This window comes from Amblyomma americanum, chromosome 11, assembly GCF_052857255.1.
Source record: "Amblyomma americanum isolate KBUSLIRL-KWMA chromosome 11, ASM5285725v1, whole genome shotgun sequence".
Lineage (NCBI taxonomy): Eukaryota > Metazoa > Arthropoda > Arachnida > Ixodida > Ixodidae > Amblyomma > Amblyomma americanum.
This window is the reverse complement of record NC_135507.1, coordinates 71187114-71211674: the sequence shown is the minus strand read 5'-3', so window position 1 is coordinate 71211674 and position 24561 is coordinate 71187114. Positions and strand designations below refer to the sequence as shown.

General features: G+C 46.3%; 1 long non-coding RNA gene across 1 annotated transcript; it reads left to right on the top strand.

The window, feature by feature from the left end:
• Positions 1 to 6555: 6555 nt before the first annotated feature.
• Positions 6556 to 7393, top strand: LOC144110192 (uncharacterized). The gene is made up of 2 exons (XR_013309764.1): positions 6556 to 6788; positions 7325 to 7393. It is a non-coding gene; the product is annotated as an uncharacterized LOC144110192 (long non-coding RNA).
• The last annotated feature ends 17168 nt before the right edge of the window (positions 7394 to 24561 follow it).

Sequence of the window (24561 nt, the reverse complement as noted above, 5' to 3'; positions counted from 1 at the left end):
TTTCTCAAGAGTCTGTGCAATGTCAGTGCAAGTTAATGACCCCAGGTGGTCGAAATTATTCCGGAGCCCTCCACTACAGCACCTCTTTCTTCCTTTCTTCTTTCACTCCCTCCTTTATCCCTTCCCTTACCTGAGGTTCAGGTGTCGCCGAGATGCGAGACAGATACTGCACCATTTCCTTTCCCCAAAAACCAAAAAAAAAAATCTCAAGAGGGGACAAATTAGAGCTTGCGAGTGAGTTGCAGGACCCCTTTCCAAGTGTACCGAACAGGTCGGAGTAAAATGAAACATGAAAGACTCACAGTATTGATATGGAATTTTAGCCGACATGCTTTATAATTCTGGTACTTGTTAATACCGTTGCGAGTGTGGTCAGAAAAGACAAACTGTCAATTTAAAAGTGAACAGGGGTATTTTTTCTTTCGATGTCCCAACAACATGGTTAAGCAGTGTGGGCTTGTAAAGGAAAGCACGAAGAAAAGCAAGGACTGTGCCAGCTGTACACCTGGCTTGCCAAATGTCGGGAGCCCAGCCTGTCATGCGACTTTTGGAAAACTTAAAAGCCTGCGCACACACACAGCAGTGTCAGCATGTCAAAAGCTAACCTTGAATACGATCGCTTTACTGCTGGAAATTTCAACACTAATGAAGCAAACGTTAGACATATGGCCCATGTAGCAGTGCAGCTCTATTGGCATAAAATTCCTTCAGCTGCTTTATCCTCTGGACAATGGCAGCAGACCTGAGGCAGTATACAAAATGCTCACATAAGTTTCAGAAACTAAGCATGTAAGTGAACAAACAACAAATTAGCACAGAGCAGTCGCATTAAAATGAGCTCCTCAGTCAAAAAAAAAAAAAACACTGCAATTGGGAAATTTCCAGTTGGTACCAATTTCAATTTCCAATCGTAAATTAGTACACAGTTGGACCGATTGGGCCAACTGGAATGTGACCAGTAGCCTCCCGTTAGGTCCCACGCAGGTAATTATGGCATCCAGAGAAACTTTCACAAAATATACCACACAATTAAGCTGCGCAAGGTGCAGAAGAAAAGCTGATCTGTGGGACTGCATGCTGAGAGACATTCTACCTTATACCAAGCTTTTATAAAGCAGTTGAAATTAAGAAAACTATAAATGATTTTTGAAAAAACAAGCCAATATCATACATTACATTCAAGAAACAGCATAGTCTTACACCTAACATAAGCCCATTACATACCCACATGTGCAAAACACGATTTTGCTCCCGCTTATATATCCCATATGTGGGACTCTCATAATGGAGATATAGTGCCGCTTTCTAGATAAGCACAGTTATTTGATTCATTTTTGACTGCAAAGATAGCACAAATTATGTATACAGTTCAGTTGATTAAGCTGCGGATAGTTCTTGTTATAACCTAATTGGTTTTTCCCTGTTATGCAGGTGTTCACATGAATATATTGGGTACTTGGCCAGTCCAATCGGATGCATTTGGTAAGACCAAATGAGCTCACCAGTTGGCAAATACTGATCCAATTGGTATGTGGCCTACCAATTATATACTGCTGCTTTAGCCAACGTGCAGTCTATTTGGTCTGTCCAATTGGAACCAGTTGCAAACTCACTTGGCCCAGTTGGGAGCCCATTTCGGCTGTCCAATTGGAACCATTTGGAAACTCATTTAGGGGTCCATTTGGACTATCCAATAGGAACACCATGCCTGTCGATAGCTTCTTCCAAAATTATTCCTCCCTTGTTGCACTATTTGTTCAAAGCAACGTCTTGCAAGAAGCTGCGGAGAAAAGTGTAGTCGATGAAACGGTAGCTAGTCGTACTTGAGCCGTCTACATCGAAGGATTCACCACCGATCCTCTTACAAGGATTCGTGAAGCAAGCCTTCTTTAGCCCGTCAAAACTAGCTCACATGTACCCAACACAATACAATCCAACTTGCAAAGAATGCAGCGAGATAGTCAGATACGATCACATTCTATGGGGCTGCAAAAAGGCGCCGCCACCGGCGAACCTACTACCAGTCTCTTCTCTAGAGCGGTGGGAGGCTATACTGGCCAGCTCAGACCCGTTGACACAAGTCCGGGCTACTGAGTGGGCTCACAAGATCGCTGAGAACCATGGGCTCGAGGCCATCTAGTATAGCACCCACATAGGGCTCAAAGCTGACAATAAATGTTTTCCAATCAGTTGCGCTGCATCGTTCCGATTTATCACTGCCCTTCTTGCTAGTGACGCGATTATTTTTTAATCTTCTCTTTATGCTCCATTTGCCACCTTCTGTTTGCGATCGTGCAATCTTCCGGGCAAGTAGTACGTATGAACCTCGAAACAGAAGCGATCACGACCAAAACAGGAAGGAAGGAAGGAAGGCCTCAGACGTTGCTGGCACATACCCACTATGGGGGAGTGGCCAAGACACAGGCGGTTAATTACTGGATACAGGAAAGTTTTGAGGGGAAAAGGAGTGGCAATAGTATGTAGTCTGATAGATTGGAAGAGGGAAGGAAAGGGGTCCAGTTAACTTGGAGATCGAAGACGGGACAATTGCTTAATGTGCATAATAGTACACAATGCCTGTAATGTTGCAATGTTGTACTGACTGAGAGCGGGAAAAAGAAATTAGAATGGGAGGTGCTGCGTTTCTCGAAGAAAATTTTGCACAGCAGAGCGCACACTCCTGTCGCTTCGTCCAAGCAAAGAAGCGCCAATGGAAAGAACAACCGCGGAAGACACAGGCAAGCCCAGTTGATGAAATGGAATTTGCAAAAGACGCTTCCTCAAATGAGAAAAGCGGTGGCAGAACAGCAGGAAGTGATCTATTGTGTCAGGTTCGGCACAAAAAGGGCACAGTGGGGAAGCTGCCAGGCCAGATCTTTGAAGGTAGAAATTTAGAAGGGGAACCCGGCAACGCAAGCGCGTGAAAGAGACCTCTAGTCTGCGTGAGCGCCAGTCTTTGCTGCTCCAAGGATGCAGAAGATGCTGATATTCGGGAGGTGATGTAAGAGCCGAGGCAGCAAATTCCTGAAATATTGTGTAGCTGCGAAACCTCACCGCAGCTCTATATGCACACGATGGCAGGACAGCAACAATTGGGCCGCTGAGAGAGGCTCTTGCTAAGGAATCTGCAACCTCATTTAACTAAAAACCCATGTGACCTGGTACCCAAAGCAACCTTACCGAATTTAGATGGAGCGGAATCAGGAACTTAAAGAGGCGTAATGGCCGAGAGTCAGTGGGTGAGGATAAGGAAGAGCAAATGGACAGAGAGTCTGTCATAACCACGACCTGGGAAACGGTAGATTCTAATTTTCATAAGGCTAAGATTACTGCTAATAATTCAGCCAGAAAAATTGGAGTTAAGTCAGGAAGACGGAGAGAAAAAGACCAATCCAGTGAAGGCGAAAAAATTCCCACACCTGCCTTTTCGCGATCCTGCGAGGCATCGGTAGCAATAAGAACATGAGAGGGAAAGGACCTTAGGTGGTCCTGCAATAGACCCTGAAGAAGCGGGAAGGGCTGCAGCTTTGCATGCGATGGGAAAATGTTATTGAATTCAATCTGGACAGATGAAGAGTTGTTATATAATTGGCGGACATCTGTGAAATGAATATTTATGCGATCAAGGAGGGACTGCACGTAACATATCTGCGGGGTATGAAATCGAGACCAGGCAGCACTAAAAAAGGCGGAAGGTTGACTAAGAAATATTATACTGGAAGCATGAAGAGGTGAGTCGCACAATTTTAAAAATGTTTGAACAGTTAAAAGGCGAAACCTAGCTGATAACGAAGGCATTCGCGCCTCAAGGTGCAGAACAGCATTGGCGACATATTTTGGAAGCCCCAGACAAAGGCTCAATGTGTGGCCGCCAGGAGAGAATAGAGTCGTATATTACACCGAGATACTTCACCATCTGAACTTGAGGTATTATGTTATTTCTATAGACCAGGCAGATATTTACAGGAACAAAAACTGGAAATACTAACAATGCGCATTTCTTCACATTAAGGGATAGGTGAATTCTTCCTAGCCAGTTGTCAAGAACATTGAGGTAATTTTGCAGGGTTCGATAAAGAGTGTGAATGTCACCTGCTGATGCAAAAAATGCTATGTCGTCGGCGTACACATAATTTTTCACATTTTGAATGCATGGAATTGAGCTTAGAGAAATGTTAAAAAGAACAGGTGAGAGAACTGATCCTTGCGGAACACCTCTTATCTGTGGAAATCTCCTTGAGGAAACACCATTTTGGCAGCAGTAAAATTCTCTATTTTCCAAAAAAACAGAAATCCAGGCTACAAAATAGCTTGGGAAGTTGAGTTCCTGTAATCTTAGTAATAGAGTCCAGTGCTCCACGCTGTCGTATGCTTTACTGACATCCAAGGTGACAAGCGCAGCAAGCTTTTTTCTATTGCGAGCTAATTTAATACGACTCTCAAGGTCAGTATGAGCACACCAAATTGAACAACCCGGCATGAAACCAATTTCACATGGATTCAATACAACATTTTCTGAAATGAACAACATGACATGGCTGAGAAGGACCCTTTCCACCAATTTCGCTAGGTTCGATGTTAACGAAATAGGGCGTATATTGTCTAAAGTTAAGCCCTCCCCTTGCTCTTTAAGCAATGGAACTATTTCAGCAAGATGCCACTCATGCAGTATCCAAGGACCTTTAATAGAATGGTTAATTAGAGCCAACAGGTCTGCAGGAGATTCATTGAACAAAATTTTGATCGTAGATGAAGTGACCTTATCGGGGCCAGGAGCCACTGGGGATAAGCGCAGAACAATTTGCGACAGCTCAGGCATAGAGACCTCGGTGAAATCGCTTGAGGTGCATGTGAATATAGTAGGAGAAGGTAAAGCAGATGTAAAGCGAAGCTCTAGGCCACACGCAATATCCTCTAAGGCCTTAGCGATGTCAGCAGGGGACTGAACGAGGGATTCAATGTTGGCAGCCGGAGGAATCACCTTGTTGCGCCTCATGAAATTAAACAAAGCTCGTTTATTTCCTGATTGGGAAAGGAAATCATAATGATTTGTATTATAGTCCTCCTTTGCACGGGCGACAGTGCACTTAAATGTTGCTGCAACATACTTATAATCCAGCCAATTGTTTGGGCATTGATTGATGAGAAGTTTCTTCCAAGCTGCTTTCCATCGTCTATATGCACGCGTGCAGTCAGCATTCCACCAATTGTTCGCGATTGCACCCTTTGTTCTCTTAACCAAAAATTCAGACTTTTGCCTTGCATGGTCCAGTACTGAGCATAGATGTGCAGCCTTGCTTTCGGCACTTCTCTGAGCGCGAGTGTCTGAAGTGATTTGGAGGGCTGATTTTAGCGTGTCTTTAAAGCAATTGTAATTTATTGATGTGCGCTGATGTCACTCAGGAAGAGTTAATTTACACGCAAACTTGAAACTAATCGGTAGATGATCACTGTTTGTTGCACAGTCAACAGGCGCCCAAGACATAACAGAGACTCCTGGGGAGGAAAAAGTTAAATCCAAGGCAGAGCGGCATTGACTGCGAACAAACGTAGGCAATCTGGAATTGTTGCAGATCAAGTTGTTGCCAGAAGCCTAATCAAATAGTCTAGAACCAAAGCTGTCTGTTTTAAACCCCCAAATCACATGGTGCGAATTGAAGTCGCCAAGTAATAGAACCTGAGATCGGCTACTAGACATGAGTGAGTCAAGGGGCCGAGTGTCACGCACGCCAGACGGGAAATATGCATTAGCTGCCGTAAAGGGCTGTTGACCTGGGACACTGAGGTCAACCGCAAGGATTTCACATTTATTGTCCGCATATTGAAAAGAAATGCATGCCCTGTGGCAAAACTTTGTAGAGATGAGCACTAACAACCTTCCCCCTCGTGATGACCGGTCAAGCCGGAACGGATGATAATCCTTGAGATGATAATTGAAATTTGAAGTTAGCCATGTTTCCTGTAAAGCAACTAAATCTGGTAGAAGCTGATTGCATAGGCAATTTAAATCTGTTGAAGCTGAGAATATAGATCGACAATTCCACTGGAGTACACTTAAGAATCCTATCTTGGCGGAAGTGCCGCAGCCGCGACTGCCTTTTCTAGAATCTTGGTCTTAGCGTTTTGACTTGGGTTACTTTTCTTTGTCTTTGACTGGGGGCAAGATGGACCTGCAATATTCAGAGGAGACCCACTTCGTTTCTGGGCGCGGAGATCAGACTCCATATCCATACAATCCATAGAGGATGCGTCCATAACGCTATTCGAAAGAGAGGCCTGAGAGGTCTTTTGTTGCTCACATTGTTTTTGGCCCTGTGGAGCGGAATCGATTACTACAGAAGGAGGGGTAGCTTCCGAAGCCAAAGAAGACACGAGCGGAGCGGTGGACGCCTGCAGAAGATTGGTCATCTGAGCAGCTATGACCTGCGAAATGCACGTGGACACGGTTTCCATAATGCGATCCATTGCATTTGCCACAGCTTTCTCAACTGCCGCTGTAATAGCCTGGGACCAACTAGAAGCCATTATGGGTGGGCATTTGGCTGGCCGAACAATGGCTGCGTTCCAATACTCCCAAGTAGACGGCTACTTAGACGTCTAGCCGGACAGCCGCCATCTTGGGACGCGTTCCATTTCTCGGCGAAGCAGTCTCATAAGACTGCTTCGCCGAAGTCCACATCGATGCAGGCTAACTTGCTGTCTAAAGATGGCGGAGCTGATATACGCGGATGAGCGAGGCGTGCTCTTGCGGGCGTCGGACTGTACACGGAGTATAAAAAAGGAAAAATGTGAGTCATTCCATAATGTTATTTGGTACGCAAACTAGTGGCTAATTAATCTTCGTGGACGTGCGATTCCTAGCAGTGAATCACGCAGGAGAAAATCGTGCAGTTGAGAGCTTTGCTACAGCAGCGGACGCTGTAGGTCTGTTTACGTGATCCGGACGATGCCGGATCTTAATTAGCACTTGATTTTAGAGAATACTCGCCGCTGTCGTTGGTTTCCTCGACGGGCGTTAAGACGGCTGGCGTGACGGTTAACAAATGTGTTCTTCTGTTGCTGTATTAGTTGCATCAACTCTTTCGCGTGCATTCTTTTTTATCTCTACACTCTCAGAACAAATACACCGGCATGTTGCGAATTGATTTTAGTCGTTGCAGGATTAAAGATCGCTGCTGTATTTAGGTCTCTCGCTGTCTCCGAGTGCCACGTAGGGCAGACAGCGGGTTTAATGTCACGTATGTGTTTTCCTGTTGTAGTGTATATTAGCCGTATCGTATTTCGCGCATATTAATTACAGTCTTTCGTATTCTTATGTTTACAGGACCGTCTGGACGAGCACGTTCGAGGAGCATGTACAGTTGAGCATCAATAATAAAAGAATAATCGCATATCTCTTTAGCGTCGTATTCGGAGAGCGGTCCCGTCTGCTACAAGTAGACTGACCGATAGGCACATCCACCAGTCCGGTTTACGCGCAAATTCATTCCAGAAGAAATGTGTAAACTTGTTGAAAACACGTTTTTAATTATCTTTATTGCTCAGTTTGTGAAAAATAGTAGTACAACTGTTCATAAGCTTTAGTTACATTATTATGCCGCGAGGCGGCGTGAGCACTAGACAAGTTCCAATACATGGACATGTAGACTGCTTCCTAGACGTCACACTAGACGTCTTGTTAGACGTCTAGAGTATTGGAACGCAGCCAATAACAACGACCAAACACACTGCAAGAGCAGCACTAGCGGCACATCTGCTATAAAAGTAAATATTTTCAACAGTATATCATCTTTTGAGCACACATTATTTACTTGCCACACACACACAAGCAAATAAAAAACCGCACCATAACGAAGAATACCTCGAAAGACAACGATAACAACCGGCCTCTGAACTCCACCCGCTATTTTCAAACGCCAGGACACGCGGCACATTTCAGCGCGACAATTGAACCGCTATTAGCGGGCGCTCGAGGACGCACTTCCGCAGGTTTGTTCCTCATAGTGCAATCGATTTTTCTGTGCCAAAATTGAAAATTAGATCTTTTTTTTTTGGGGGGGGGGGGGGGGAGGGGGGCTTACCCTACCATATCACCTTAAGGGAAGGGATAAAGGAGGCGGTGAAATAAGAAAGGAAGAGGGGCAAGTTGAACTGTAGCTCACGAGGCCAGAAGAGAGTTGTTGGCAGGGGTAGAATCCTTCCAGAATAAAATCGAGGAGTCTTCAAACAATGTGTAGAAAAATGTGACGTCTTTCCTGCCGGTGCTTAAACAAAGCTGGTCGCTTTGAAACCATGCATGCCGCACTGACAACATAAAGAAAATTACAAATTTGAAATATTTAAGCTTTTCGTGGAAACCGCTCCAGAGTGATTAGCTTTGCGCGGTTTCCACGAAAACCCTAGAAATAGCAACATGTAAATTCCACGAAGCAAGCAGGAAGAGAAGCAAACAGGACGAGCTCGTCCTGTTTGATTGTCTCCTGTGTCTTGTCTCCTGCTCAGTTTTATGTCTTGTAATCATGTCTGCCACGATTCTTAACGCATACGAATGCATCATTTTATTGTAAAAAATACATATTTCACCTGTATAGACAGTGCGTAGCGTTATCTGATACACAGTGGCAATGGAAACGCAGTTATTATTGTTGCGTTTGATCCTTCCACAAATTCTATGCGGAGGACGGGCTGCAACATGAGCCCCCCGAACAAAATTTCTGGCTACGCCACTGGTGGCAGCGCCTATCGGTCAGTCTACTTGTGACAGACCGTAGTGCTTAATTGCCCAATGGGCCCGCTCTCCGAAGATGACGCTAACGATATGTGCTATTATTCTTTTATTATTGATGCTAAACTGTACATGTTCCTCGAACGTGCTAGTCCGGATAGTCCTGGAAAAGTAAAAAAAATACGAAAGACTGTAAACACAAAATTAATACGCACAAAAGGTGATACTACTACTATACACACCAATATATATATATATATATATATATATATATATATATATATATATATATATATATATATATATATATATATATATATATATATATATATATATATATATACACTCTCAAGGTTCGCTCGCTTACACGCAAAACATAAATACCCACGAAAGCAGCAGATTGGACAGCCGTCGCCGTAGCTAAGTTGGTAAGAGCACCGGTTCGGATCCCACCGGCGGCATGGTTGTTTTTTCTGCTGCTTTATAAGTCATTTTCTTTAAAAAAAACTAATTGATTGGCACTAGATATTAAAAAAAACAATCCCCTATGCACCTTGATTTCGGTGACTTGGCTTCCTTAATATGTTTGTGAAACGAGCCCCTCACTTCATTTGCCTTGTCTGCTAATATATATATATATATATATATATATATATATATATATATATATATATATATATATTACATATACGTGCCATTAAACCTGCCGTCTGCCGTACGTGGCCCTCGGCGACGGCGCGGAACTTAGACAGCGGCGAGGTTTAATCCCGCACAGAGTAAAATCACGGCACAGCATGCCGGCACCGTTCGGTGCGTTTCTTCTTGTCAGACTGTAGAGATAAAAAAGAATCTGCGCGAAAGAATTGGCGTAGCTAATAAAATGACAGAAAAACACATTTGTATGCCTTTACGCCAGCCGTCATGACACCCGGCGACGAACCCTAAGACCACGACGAGTTTAATCAAAGAAATCAAGGCTCTATAAGAGCCGGCATCGTCAGATTATATACCACGACCTACTGCGTATAGCGTCCGCTGCTGTAACAAAGCTCTCAACCGCGCTATTCTCTTCCGCGCGATTCGTGAATATATGCACTGCTAGGAATCGCACGTCCACGAAAACTGCTTAATTAGCCACTATAGTCCGCGTAACGGAATGCCTCAAATTTGAAGGACGTACGGTGCCTAAGCATACTCCGGCCACATTCGGACGCAGTCCTCTTGAACGGCTTCATGAGAAATGGAACGCGTCCCAAGATGGCGGCTGTCCGGATAGACATGGTCCTGCTAAGGACCACGAGGACCAGGAGACACAAGTCAATTGACTTGAGGTCATCGAGTGGGCCGGCCAAGCCAGAAGTCTCCACGGCATCTCAGCAACAGCAAGCGTCCCTATAAATCCCTTCCCCTTTCCCCTCAATAAAGTTTATTCGAACGAATTTGTTCGGGCACAGATTGGCTGCATCCTGCTTTCCCTAGTGTGTCGTGTTCGCCTGGCAGTTGAAGGATGAATAAAACTAGGTATTGGAATATTTAGTTCTTGTAGGATCATTTTTCAAAGGAACAAAAACAAAACTTTCGTTTCCAGGTGCCTAAGGAATTCCCGCATATGCGGGTATTACACTGTTCGAAACATCAGGCCCCGCCGCGGTGGCTCAGTGGTTAGGGCGCTCGACTACTGATCCGGAGTTCCCGGGTTCGAACCCGACCGCGGCGGCTGCGTTTTTATGGAGGAAAAACGCTAAGGCGCCCGTGTGCTGTGCGATGTGAGTGCACGTTAAAGATCCCCAGGTGGTCGAAATTATTCCGGAGCCCTCCACTACGGACCTATTTGTTCCTCTCTTCTTTCACTCCCTCCTTTATCCCTTCCCTTACGGCGCGGTTCAGGTGTCCAACGATATATGAGACAGATACTGCGCCATTTCCTTTCCACCAAAAACCAATTATTATTATTATTAAACATCAGTTTTCCTTCGGTCACCATGTGCGCTGAAGTAGTTGAAACCGAAGCCCACGGGAGTTTCCTATCCCTGGCTAAGCATAGAGCTATTATACATGCATGCAGCTCGAGGACCGCATGAGGCGATGATTGACAACACATTCCGAGAAATGCCATCTTGCGATGGGAGGAGCAGGAGAAAACTTTATTATACTGTGCGGTTTTGGGGCATTCAGAGATCTTCGCGCCTTGGCTGTAGCCCCAGGAGTCTTCTCTGCCGAGCTCGTCCACTTTTGATCAATGGTCGGTTCCCCTCAGTCCAGGGCTCCGCTGGCCGCGCGATTGGAAACTAGCTCGCGAAACTAGCCAATAGCAGAAGGCTTTGCGAGCATGTAACTTTCGATCCAACTATCGGGTGAAGTTTGCTTTTCAGTAGCGCGGTTTCAGCGAATATGCCGACGCTCTCTTCGTCATGAATGCGCTAGAGGAGGCGGTGTCATGAGCCATGCATTGAGGCAGTCAGGCGTAAAGCCTGGTAGGAGTAATATACGACAAGAAAGGATGTGGCATATGACTCGATCCGATCACCGTGGTCTCGACCACTTCCTACTAGTGTCAGTACCATGGATGGATGGGTGGATGGAAGATAAGAGCGTCCCCTTTGAAACGTGTTAATGGCATTTGCATCACAAAATGCCCTTTAGCGCCACTGCGCGACGGCGGCAGGAGACGGTCGTCGCCATCGTACAAGTCGCGAGGAACATCACCACATTCTGTCACCGCTTTATTGTACCAGAAACGATCTTCGTCATACTCAGTGGGTATGAAGCGGCAATGACAGTTAAACTCAATAATGCGAGCAGGACTTCTTATATGCTTCCAGGCGGCATTATATAGGTTGTACTACAGGGGCCCTGAAATGATTTTGATCGTCATAATAATGCAACAAATCTGTAGAGGTTGTTTTTGTGAGCATTCGAGTTAGATTTTAAAGCTCTGCGTAGACCCATGATTTGCATATAATAAAAAAAATTCTGCTCGCAGCTGATTAGGGCGACAGCTTACTGCGAGTAAGCTGACGTATCGTGTGGAATCTGTGGTGTTTGAGGGAAGCCTGACATTCTAGAAATCGTATAGGCCTTGAAAAGTGCAGCCATTCTTACAGCGTAAAGCCCCTTAAAAGGAACAGGAAGTGATATTTCCGGAGGTTAGAAAAAGTACATGAACGATCGGTATTCAATCACTCGTCACAGCATCGCAAAAGTTTTTAGGCTAGCTTCATTAACACCGATGACGTCGGCGATTCGAAATGACCCTTCTCCTTGCTCAATTCATTAGCGCTGACGCGCCAGAAAAAAAAAAAAGAAAGGAAACAGGTTGGGACTGCACCTCGCCACGCCCCATCGCACCCACGTCACGTGGGCATGCCCAATGAGAATGAAGAATGTTTTATTAAGAACGAGTACTCAGGACTGATATCATTCATTCAGGAGCATGATAGCTGATACTTGATTTAATATCTGCTGCGGGTCCTTAGACCCAAGCTATTAAACTTATTGTTGGATATGGCAGAGTGCTCGGTTTGAAGCACTCTGGCACGGGTCGGCCCGGTATTGCACTGCCTCCGGGATCGGCTCGGCCATATTAGCGCGCGCCTTTACTTTCTATCTTCGCTCTCCTATCCTTTAGGTCTCCTACTTTCAGCACGCGGCAGCGAGCGTGGCTCGGCTTGAGTCAGTAGGCAGGCCCGTGCACTTTTATTTTTCTTTCTTCCTGTCAGCAACAGCAGCAGAGACTGGAAGCCCTGCAATATCGGAAGGGACATGAACACGCTGGAAAACGCAGTAGATAACAAGGAAACTCTCACAATTCATTACTATTTATCTTTTTAAATAACCCGGTTGAGTTCCATCCGCTTAAGAACGGTGGCTCTCTGGAAGTAGTGATCCCTTCTTCTTTTTCATTTAATATATATTATCTGCTAAACGAAAACTGTTTTTGGAGCATCCAGCCGTTTTATTTATTTTTTAATTTGTGCAAGCCTGCCATAGGTTACTGACCTTTATTGTTCGAAATGAAGTCCTACCACATTAAATCTAAAACTACAATCACAGAAATCGTGCTGTTCGGAAACGGTGATGCTATCGTCACGTTGCCATTCCAGGCCACGCGTTTAGTATGTCAAATCTTATGACACGACCCACCAGAGCGCTTACTGATACCAACGGACTGCCTTGTATACAGAGACCGCCAATAAGGCCCCCATATCAGCCCATGCTAAAGCTGGTGTACATATCATCAGTATTTGTAATAGAAAGGCTGCATTTTCATATGCCCACATGCATTGCAACTGCACAGATGAATGTCACCAAAACTTGGGGTGACACTTAAGCTCACCTTAAGAGTATGACGCAATAGCGTTAAAGGGTCTCTTGACGCACCCTTGCGCAGACATCGACACGCTTGTTGCCATCCGATACTGCTTCTTACACACCTGTTGTCCTTATTAATTGGTGACGATAATTAGTGAGCCTGATTAACTAAGTGCTCCTGTAATCTATTTCGCCTGCTGTGCAGTGTGTGGTGCCCGTACAAGGCCTCCATCTATACCATTCAACGGACGTTCCTGAGGTGTGTAGAGGTAGCATGCCCGGCTCCTGACCCAAAGGACAGCGAGCGATTCTATTCCGCTTCAGCATATTTTAAAGCGAAAGCTTTACTACGCCAGCCAGCGAGCCATTTCGGCTCGTCGCGCACTTCAGCCGTATGCCGTATGTCGACTGCGCTCCATCAGATGGCGCCACCGTCGACGCCGCTGCCATCGCCACTCGCTCCACCAGATGTGCTCCGCTGGGGTAGAGGGAGAGGAGGTGTCCGCCTCGCGGTGATATATATAATATATATATATATATATATATATATATATATATATATATATATATATATATATATATATATATATATATATATATATATATATATATATATATATATATGCGCTTCGCCTTAGTGTGTTGTAGTCGTTATGGAGAGCGCGGAAGAGACGCAACAACGACAGAACGAAGCGAGGAAGAGACCGCGCTCAAGAGACGCAACGACAGAACCGAGCGAGGAAGAGAGAACGCGCTCAAGAGACGCCAGAAGAACGCGCCGCACGACTCGAGAAGCGTCGTAACGAAGATGCGGCTAGAAGAAGTGCCACGTCCCGGAGTGACTCGTCAACTGCGGAAGAGAGAGGTTTGAGTTCGATCGAGAGCGTCGGAATGAGACGCTGCGTAGCCGACGTGCCGAGGAGACGAAGCTTTCACAATTCAACTAGGGTTAACCAGAGCTGAACCACAGCCAATTTTTCTGATCTGCTCCAGTGGAACTGCAGAGGCCTCTCCAAAGCACTCATGCCTACATCCACGGAAAAAAGCCGTTTGGTCCATCAGGTCCTGGCAGTCGTTTGCCACCTGCCACCGTGGACAGTTGTGATGATGTTACAAGGTCACGCGACCTACGTGGCAGGTTGGTCAAGTGGATGGATGGATGGATAAGGCTGAAGCCTTTAAATCGGGGGACGGCTAAAGCCACCTAGCCACGACTTATGAAAATTTTACTCTTGTCTTGATTTTAGCCACCAATCAGATAACCTTCTCTTGGTTACTTCTACCCGCTTAAAATCTACTTTCCCTTCACTGTCCTTAAACCCCAACGCCTTGGATAAATCAGCCCCGCTGCTTTCCACTGTAAGGTGAAGCCCTTTTCTGAAAAGCATCAAGTGTTCACCGTTTCCTTTTCCGCTCACGACGCCGCCGCCGACCATGACGACGACAACGCCGGATTCTCGGCAGAATGGGAACCGTGACTAATATGCATGCACGGAATAACTAAAAGAACATTGTGTGGTGTATCTACTCTTCTTCATCCATGCCATGCAAGCACACACAACACACAAAATACACTTGACATACCACTTTAATCACGTAGCAATATCACGAATAACAAATCGTAACCACGATAAACAATGCAATACAGTGGCCATACAGGGCTAGCACCCTCATTCGTGCAGCGGTGGCTCAGTGGTTGGCACCCGACCGCAGCCCGCGGCGGTCGCGTTTCGCTGGAGGCGCCCGTGTGCTGTGCGATGTCGGTGCACGTTAAAGATCCCCAGGTGGTCGAAGTTATTCGAGAGCCCTGTAATACGGCACCTCTTTCTTCTTTTCTTCTTTCGCTCCCTCCTTTATCCCTTCCTTTACGGCGCGGCTCAGTTGTCCGCCGAGATGTGAGACAGATACTGCGCCATTTCCTTTCCCCGAAAACCAATTTCTAATTTTCATTTTCAAATCGGCCATCACTGTTTTCCTTCCAGCGAAACTACTTTTCTACGTTACTACCTTCTCGATCAATCATGATTTTCCAGTCACGACGACGCCGACACTTGATTTTCCGACAAACACCGACCTGTGCCACTACCGCGTTATTAGTGGATCAAAATCTCCGCCGCCGCCGCCGCATCGCAGCCGCCCGGAGGCAGGGTTGCGCGCCAGCGCATGAGTCACGGTCTCTCCCGCGCGGTGCACCCGAACGAGCTCCGGGTCACTCGGCCAGCGGCTGTTTCATGCTTGCGGAACGCGCGGCACGCTGGGGCCGCGAAACAGGGCTCCGCTTTCTTCCCAGCGCCGCACCGGCGAGGTGTGCGCTCTGGGGCTTTAAATAGCCGCCGCGGGAGGCGCGGCAGCAAGTGTGTGAGGGCAACCTGCTCTCGGAGCCCTGTGTGCTAGCTAGCCAGCCCGGCGCCTCCGCCGGGGGCAATCGTTCAAGATGAGAGTGGGGACGTTTGTTCTCGCGACTGTTGTCTTTCGCCCGGCGAATTGGCCGCTGAGCAGCGCACACATTGTGTCAGCGCCTCGGGATGAACGAGACCGCGGTGGGGGCGCTTTGAGGCGTGGACGATGGTGCAAGCGGGCCAGGCGGCTCTTGTGTTTTTATATCTTTGATGAAAGGCGCCCAACGTGGCTGGTCGGCACTGAGCCGTGCTCTTCCTGGATGGAGGGCCAGAAATAAGCGCCTTGAAGCCACTTAGACTGCCTGGAGTGGCTTGATCACTTCATGACTTTAGGCTACTCGGGCAAAAATTCTGTAGTGGTAGGGTATGTTGGTGCGGTGCGGCAGACTTAACGTCGCAGAGCGGCACGTCGGGTATAGTGGGCGCCGTAGTGGAGGGCTGCCGATTAATTTCGACCACCTGGGGTTCTGTCACCTGCACCGACGTCGCAGAGCACAAGGGCGTTTTGTTTTGACCGGAAGCTGAGGATGTGGGATGAAAGTTCTGATGAGGACCGAGGCTGCCTCCAGAGGGCTGCTGGACTATGAGGTCCTCCTACAGAGGACATCTTTGTCGCTTTCTTTTCTTCAATAGAAGTTGTTCTCTCACTATGTCTTGACCGGAAGCTTTCCTCTTTTTTTTTTTAAACGTAGATGCCACGTCGACTGACAATGCTACAGGAAGACCTGTTGGGCCGTATTTACCTTGCAAGTTCACGGGAACCGGAGCTTTCTTCAATGCGCCTTCTGTGGACATGTAATAAGGGCACCTCAGAGCCCTGGCCGTGGTCAGGGAGGAAGTGGGAGTGGCTAGTTTTGCATAGCTATATCTGCTGCGAGGGGTGCTACGAATGTTTTCAGACACAGTGTGTTACGACTGACTTCTCCACTTGCGATAAACACCGTTAAGAGCGAGCACCTTTCAGATTTACGGTGGCAAATAATTCTAAACTTGACCTACATATCGCTGCTGCTGAAAGGGCCGTACTTGTGGCGTTCTGCTTGGCATACGTTGAGCCGCTGTTTGTGATGGAGCTGCAAAGGAACACTTTCGCGTGGTAATTTTGTATGATCTTGACGGTAGTTTAAACAAGCTCAAAAGTCTTCAGCGTTTTCAGCTGCCTTTCGGGGTCGTTCTTTTCTCCCGCGCGACGTTTTTTTTCTATGCTTTTAAGAATCTAGAATAAGTGAAAATTAGAACAAATAAAAAGAGAGGAACGAGCGGCGATGTTTTCTTCACTGGATGAATTAAACATCGCCGTACGGGATTTAAGGACGCTGAAGCACACCTGCAAGTCACGACGTCGGTAGAGTCAGGAATGTTCAGGATGCAACATTCCTGAGTGCTTCACGCTTTGACAAAAGAGCAAATGCTCATCTGTGTAGAATGGTTTCGAAGGAATTTTGCTCAGATTTCCCGGAGACAACTCCGAATGTTCTTCTGGCATCGTTGGAAAAAGTGAGATCTGCAATGGCAAGTCTTCTCGGGAGGGTAGGCATCCGTCGGCGTTCAGAAATCTTACTGATGAGGATCCACCATCAAAAGTGAAGCTGCCCTCAAGCGTCGACTAGGAAATAGGAGCGATGGTGTTTGGCAAAAGGGCACGTTCATGCGTATATAACTGTTCATTTGTATAGGCGCTTAGCATTGCTGTTTCCCCGGCGCAAAGTTAGCATGCCAACAAGAAACTTTCGTCGAACTGCAAAAAAAGGCAGTCAGGAACAAAAGTGCGGTGGATCGTTTTGCACAATGAAAGTGCCTCCTCGCCTACAGGCAGCGCCTCCATTCAATTCCTGAAGTGCACAGCGGTTTTGTTTAAGCATCCTGCCTTAGTGCAGTCCTGACCGGCTCATATCAATTATTTATTAGTTCAAGGAGTGTAAACTCGTAGCTTGGTAAGACGTGCTGAGCTCCTTAAGAACCTGCCCACGCCGAAGAGAACCTGAGCAAGATGAATGAGGCGTTTTGAAAGATAGTCTATTAGAACTGGAAAGTTCGTAGAATGTCGGGGCGAGTATTTTGAGGAAATACAACATTTAGAAGGTTTCGCGCTTCTTCTGTTCTACGCTGCCCCAAACTTTCGTAATGCCCTTCACACTTATTCGCCTTGAGAGAATCAGTGCGCGAGAAAGAGGTAAACTTGTTTTAGAGCGAGAGGTTTTGGTACAGGCTCTCGGGCATCGCGTAGACCCCTGCCCCGATGTGATGTTAATGGAGCGGCCGCTATGAGCGCGCTGCGGTAGTACCAAAGGAAGCTGGCGCTCTTGTGGCGCCAACACGTAATATTGACGTCACGGCTGGCTATAAAGAGTGCGGTTGCCGCGGTGCTTTGCGTCGCGCAAGTGATCGAGAGCGCCAACGTTTACACCACGCGGATTCGGAACATGCCGAAAAATTTTCCGCAGCTAAGGCGTGTTGCATAGGCCCGTCCACAAACGTGCGGACACGCTAACAGCTGGCGCTGCTATCGGGCACTATATGCCGTAAGAGTTATGTTTACCCATTTTCTTTTCATACAGTGTTCCGAAAAAACATTCGCCGCTTTGTCCTGCAGTGTATTTATTTATTTATTACTCTTCAAATGTCCACAAGGGACGTTTCATGAGAGGTGAGCTGACAGAATGGTATTATTTCGGATATAGATGATCTTCGATGGCAGATTTAAAGTGAACGGGATTGACGCTGGTCGCCACTTCGGATGTAAGGCCATTCCAGTCGTTGGCTGTTCTTCAACTCTGACCTAGCATGCCTTGCTTCAACGTTCAACCATTTTTTTCTTAACATAGGTAATAGTATAGCTGCCACCTCGCAAATCAACGCTTGTACTGTTTTGCCAACTCCGTGCTCTAATACTTTTGCTTACACAGAGATAACAGCTGCCGAAATTGTTGCTGTCGTCCGCCAGATGTCGCTTAATAAAGCTATGGGTCATGACGAAATATCAGTGAACATCATTAAGGACAACATTCATATTTTGTGCCTTCCACTGGAAAAAATACTTAATCAGGCTTTTTTATCGGGTATCTATCCTGAAACGCTCAAGATTGGGAGAGTTGTACCGATCTACAAAAACGACAATCCCAATGATGTAGAAAATTACCGCCCAATCACCATACTGAGTTGCATTAATACGCTCTTCGAAAAACTAATAGCTAAGAGAATACAGGATTTTGTTGAAAAATATGGCATCTTAGCCAGAGAACAGCATGGTTTCCGCAGAGGTCATTCTACAGGCACAGCAGTACACTCAGCAACAGAAATAATTAACCGGGCTTTAAATTCAAACAAGATTATTATAGGCATATTCCTTGACATTAGAAAAGCATTCGACACGTTAAACATGACATTTTGTTACAGAAACTTGAAAGTTATGGATTTCGAGGACCAGCCAGCAATTTTTTCCGTAGCTACCTAACTAACCGCATGCAATTCGTGCAAATCTCAGATCAAAGATCTTCAATGGGGGAAGTTAGGACAGGAGTTCCGCAAGGGTCAGTACTTGGCCCCCTGCTTTTTTTCCCTCTTTATAAATGATTTTCCTCGTTTCATTGAGCGTGGACAAGCAATCATGTACGCAGATGACACAGCTCTACTAATACCTCATCAGTCGGCAGAAAAGGCTGAATCACTTGCAAATGATAGCCTCCAAAAAGCAGCAAATTGGTTTAGCACTAACAAAGTAGCGCTAAATGTTAAAAAAACAAAGTTCATTGCTTTCACCTCCCGTCGTAAATCTACCCCCGTAGAATGTAGTCTGCATCTCGATGGATTACCAATTGAACGGGTTCAAAGCTACAAATATTTAGGAGTAACTCTTGATGAGAATCTACACTGGGCACCTCATATAGAAAACTTATGCAAAAAGTTAACCTCTGGGTGCTATGCACTAATTAAAGCACAAAAACATTTTGACAAGAACACACTACGAATGATATATTTCAGCGTTTTCCATAACCATTTAATATACTGCATTGAATCCTGGGGTTTCACCTTCGCATCTTACTTAGCAAAAGTTAGCACTCTCCAGAAAAGGGCTGTCAGAATAATATCATATGCACCGAGAGCAATACCATCCAAACCTCTTTTTGATGAATTAAACATAATGCCCTTCACCAATGTACGTGAGTACAAAACGGCCATTTTAGTCCGCCAGATAATTAGCACGAACTCCCCACATCCTTCTTCCATATTCATCTCTCCCAAACGTGACACTAGGCAGGCACAGCACAATAATTTTAATTTACCCATAGCTCACAACATATACGGGGGGCGCTCAATTTCTTTTATCGGGGCTAAAATATGGAATACCGTGCCGTGTTACATGAAATACACGTCCAACTTTGTTTCTAAACTAAAACGCCACTACCTTAACAAGCAATCTGATGCACCAAGCTAAACACGTGTTGTTGCTCATAGCAATGCTCCATATAGTGATTGTTTAACTCTGACAATGTTTGTAATGGATCCATCACTAGCCATAGCGGCTAAGGATCCAGATGACTACACAGCATTTTGTGCATCAATTTCTGCGTGAATAAACGTTCTGATTCTGATTCTGATTCTAAGGAAAAAAAGACTACTGATATGTCACAGTGCGAGATTGCTCGGGGTAGACAGCATTAGGGTGGGAGTTACGAGATATCCAGTGAGGGTGTGTGATACGGGATGCATACTGGTTAAATGTGCGATAAAATGTATCACGCAAGATAAGACGAGCGATTTTGCGACGGCAGGCTAGCGTGGGGAGGTGGAGCTGAGATTTTAGTGCAGAAACGCTAGCGTGATAGAGTTGTCGAAATAAATGATTTTGGGCAGATTCGAGCGTGGTGATGAGGTCAGCATAGAAGAGAGGCACATGCAGACTCAAGTCTCGGGCGTATAAAGGAAGAAGTTTTATGTAACGTGGGGCTAATGAACGGTTGCCCTCATGTGCTGTTTACTGGCGAATAGGCAACGTCGGAACTCGCTGTCGTAGCCCAGGTCCGAAGGGTGTCAGCCGATATGCCACGAACGACAACGCTTAGTGACGCACGCACACGCAGGTAGGTTCGGGGCCATAAAAAACGCTGTTCGAGTCCCCACGCTGTCGGCTCTGATTGTGCTTGATTTTGCTCACGACTCACGAAGGAGTTGGACATGTAGACCGTTACTCAATTTTCTGACCTGGCAGTATAGCGCTCATCAGGGATGGTGACCAGTTTGAAGCTTTTAGCTTTTTTATGGACACCTTTGAAAACTATGGAAGACAGCTTCTCCTCTGTGCAACGGAGCGCTTTCGCTACGGTGACTCGGCCGGTTTTAGAGATTGAAATTGGGTGCCGTGCTGTGGATACTTCAGGAGTCAGGAAAACTCACAAGGGCACCTAATTACGTTATGTATTGGCGGTACGATAGCATTAGAAACTGTTGATACCTTGACTGAAAGAAAGTAGCCCGCCGCGGTGGCTCAGTGGTTACGGCGCTCGGCTGCTGACCCTAAAGAGGCGGGTTCGATCCCGGCCGCGGCGGTTGAATTTCGAAGGAGGCGAAATTCTAGAGGCCCGTGTGCTCTGCGATGTCGTTAAAGAACCCCAGGTGGTCGAAATTTCCGGAGCCCTTCACTACGGCGTCCCTCATAGCCTGAGTCGCTTTGGGACGTTAAACCGCCATAAATCATAAACCAAACCTTTACTGAAAGTGACATCGCTTCCGGGCTGGTGACGTCACTTCTTCCAACCAATGAAAATGCTCTGATCTGGTGACGTCACATCCCTCCACTTTATCAGCCATTTAGCTCCCGACGGCGCATAATAATGCATATGCCTTTCCCGTACGCTTCCGTCGTCTGTCGCAGTCACAATAAACTGAATAAGAGTGAGCACTGGAAAGTCACTGGTTGGAAATTGCAACAAACCAGTCGTGCTCGTGTTTCGCGGAAGATGAGCAGCCGTTCCACAGGGATGCGAGGGTGGTGCAAGGGGCATAGGCGATGAGGACTAGTAAAGCTGAGTATGCTGTCTCCCTCTGGGGGTAGAAATGAACTGCGCGGTCAAGAAGGGGCCGAAATGGCAGAAAAGGAGGGAGAGTTATGGGGGAAAAAGTGCGGGCACGTATATCACGCATTGTCTTGAGCGGGCGCAGGCAGAATAAACCGAGGGCCGCCATCATCATCACACGAGCTTGACGCCGAAGGAGAAAGCACCCGACTCAATCCGCAGCGAAGGTTAATGAATCCGCACACGAACATGAGAAGGCGCTCAGACCAGCTGAGCCCTTTCCGGCACTACACACACTAACTGGGAAGCTCTGATTTCTTCGTTCATTATTGCTCTTTAATATCGTGCCACATAATATGAGCGGGGGCCTTACTGACAGCGCACTAAAAAAGGAACGCGGCAACACCTTCATGGAAGGGCCGCACTAGTGAGCTGATGATGTGCGGGCTATCCATCAACGGTTTGCCGGCGCGGTGCCTCAGTGGTTATTGCACTCGCCTGTTGGCCCGAAGGACGCGAGTTTGATACCGGCCGCTGCGGTCGAATTTCGATGAAGGCGAAATTATAGAGGCCCGTGTACTGTGCGATGTCAGTGCAGGTTACAGAACTCCAGGTGGTCGAAATTTCCGGAGCCCTCCACTACGGCGTCCCTCATAGCCCGAGTCGCTTTGGGACGTTAAACCCCCATGAACTAAACTAATTACAGATGTTACCAAATATTATACGCGACATAAGCTAGTCTGCACGTAGTATAACTCTGTCCCCTTCTCCCCAGCACGTTGTTCTGCGGAGGACTGCTTCGGGTACTTTTGTCGCACGAGTACTAGTGTCGGCGAACGCACGGTTTCCCACCAGTTCGTCTCATTAGGGCCCGACTGAAGGCGACGACATGGTGCAACGCTGGCTGAGGCGTCTCACGCAGTTGTGAACGCGTGACGTCATGGAGTGAAATTCTGGACATTTTCCCACAACCGCCTTCGGGTGATGCTTTGCCCCATCGGGCGCGATGGAAAGCTGCCACAGTGCTTGGGAAAGGGAACCGGCATGCCGCTTCTTTTCTCGCAGTTCTTTCAGCGCACATTGCGCAAACTTTGACATGGTCGTGACATTGCCATGTTATACTCCCGGCACACGGGCAGCCTGAGTGCCCGTTGAGTGGATGGAACTCTAACCCGGTGGAGGTCAGCCGGTGCCATACGATTGTTTTCAGTGACCATTGAACTCGATCGGGACCGATTCAATAGAGGTTAGTGAACGGCCATTGAATTCACAAGGGCCTTGTATGCACTAAACGTTGAGAAGATAGAACAAAAGATGATATGCATACGGAAAGTAAGCGAAGAGAATTTTTTCAATTCTATTACAAACTATTAAACAACAGTAACCAGCTCGTAAACTAGTTTTTATTCGCTAATAAAAATGACAGACCATCAGTTTTTTTTAGATTAGGGACAAGAAAAGAAAAAAAAGCGCCCCGCCATTGCACGCGCCATTGTTGCCGCGTGCAGGGCCCTTTGTATTTTATGCATTTCACAATACTCCATACCAGTATTTTAGCCCTAGCAGGAGCGGCTTATAGCGCCTGTGTGTTCTCGTTGCCGTGTTTTTCTCATTTAAGGTTGTTTGCGTCATTTTATACGCTGCGGGAATGCATCAATAAGATTCAGTATGAAGTGATTGGCCTGCTTGTACGTGTCTTTTCTCATCCGTATCTCTCCGCTGTTCCAAAAACTGGGAGACCACTGCAGTCTGCTGCATTGGAGAAATGCGAAAGCATTAGCGTTTGTTGCTGCTGGTGCGTTAACCAGGTGAATCCTTTGTACGACTAGGCGCTTCTTTTTTACAACTATGCGTTTCTCTTTCTTCTACTCTTTAATTTCTTCTGCTCTGTCATTCTTCTCGTCTTTCTTCTACTTTCTTCTTTTTTGATTATCATCCTATGTCACGTTAGTATTTGATGACGCCAACTTTTTCAAGTCATCGTATGCCACGCGACACTTCTACGTCCGGCAAGTTCGTTATATCCGGTTTCTAGTTGCGACATACTGCGATACTTCGTGATATCCGGTTTATAGTTACTAAAAACTTCGATACTTTGTTTTATCCGGTTTCTAGTTGCGACATACGGCAACACTTCATTGTATTCGGTATTACAAGTCATCCTGTGTAACGTTACAGTTCGTAATATTCGCTTTCTAGTTACAGCATACTTCGACACTTCGTTTTATCCGGTTTCTACTTACGACATGCTACGGTACTTCGTTATATGCAGTATTATAAGTCATCCTATTTCACGTGACACTGTTACATTCGGCATGTTCGTGTATCCGGTTTCTAGTTGCGGCATACTGCGACACTTCGTTATATCCGGCTTCTAGTAACAAAAACTTCGATACTTCGTCATATCGGAACGTTCGTTGTAACCGGTTTTTAGTTGCGACATACGGCAACAATTCGTTATATGCGGTATTACAAGTCATCCTATATCACGTTACAGTTCGTAATATTCGCTTTCTAGTTACAACACACTTCGATACTTCGTTATATCCGGTGTTTTTGTTACATCCGGTTTCTAGTTACGACACACTACAACACTCGTTATATTCGGTCTTTATTAACTGCGATTACGACATACTACATCGGGATCAATTTTATAACCTTTACTACACTTACTTCACGACTTTGACCTCACTTGACTTCCAGTGCCACGGTCTGAAGACCCCTTCCGGTGACTGATTCTGCGGGCTTTTTGTCTCGTGAGCCATGTAATGCTTTCGCATTAATAATGCTAAGTGAAACTGCAAACATAAAAGAGATACAGCCGCCGGAGTTTCGCGAAGCCGCTTCCTGAAGGCCTTTCCAGGTGAACCCGGCCGCAAAGCTGTTCGTCAATACGATGCGGTCGCATTTGGTGGAGAAGATGGCCCGCGCTGGTAGCGTGCTGCACTTGTTCATATCGTAAAGCATCTTATGATTTGCCTGTATTTGCATTCAAAACACTAAAAAAAATTGCTGAAATTCTTCCTCAAAAATGCACGCCTTTCACTGGTACCCACAACCGGAACCATGCCTCTTTATCACATGCAATAATATGAGCTGATGCTCAAGCTCG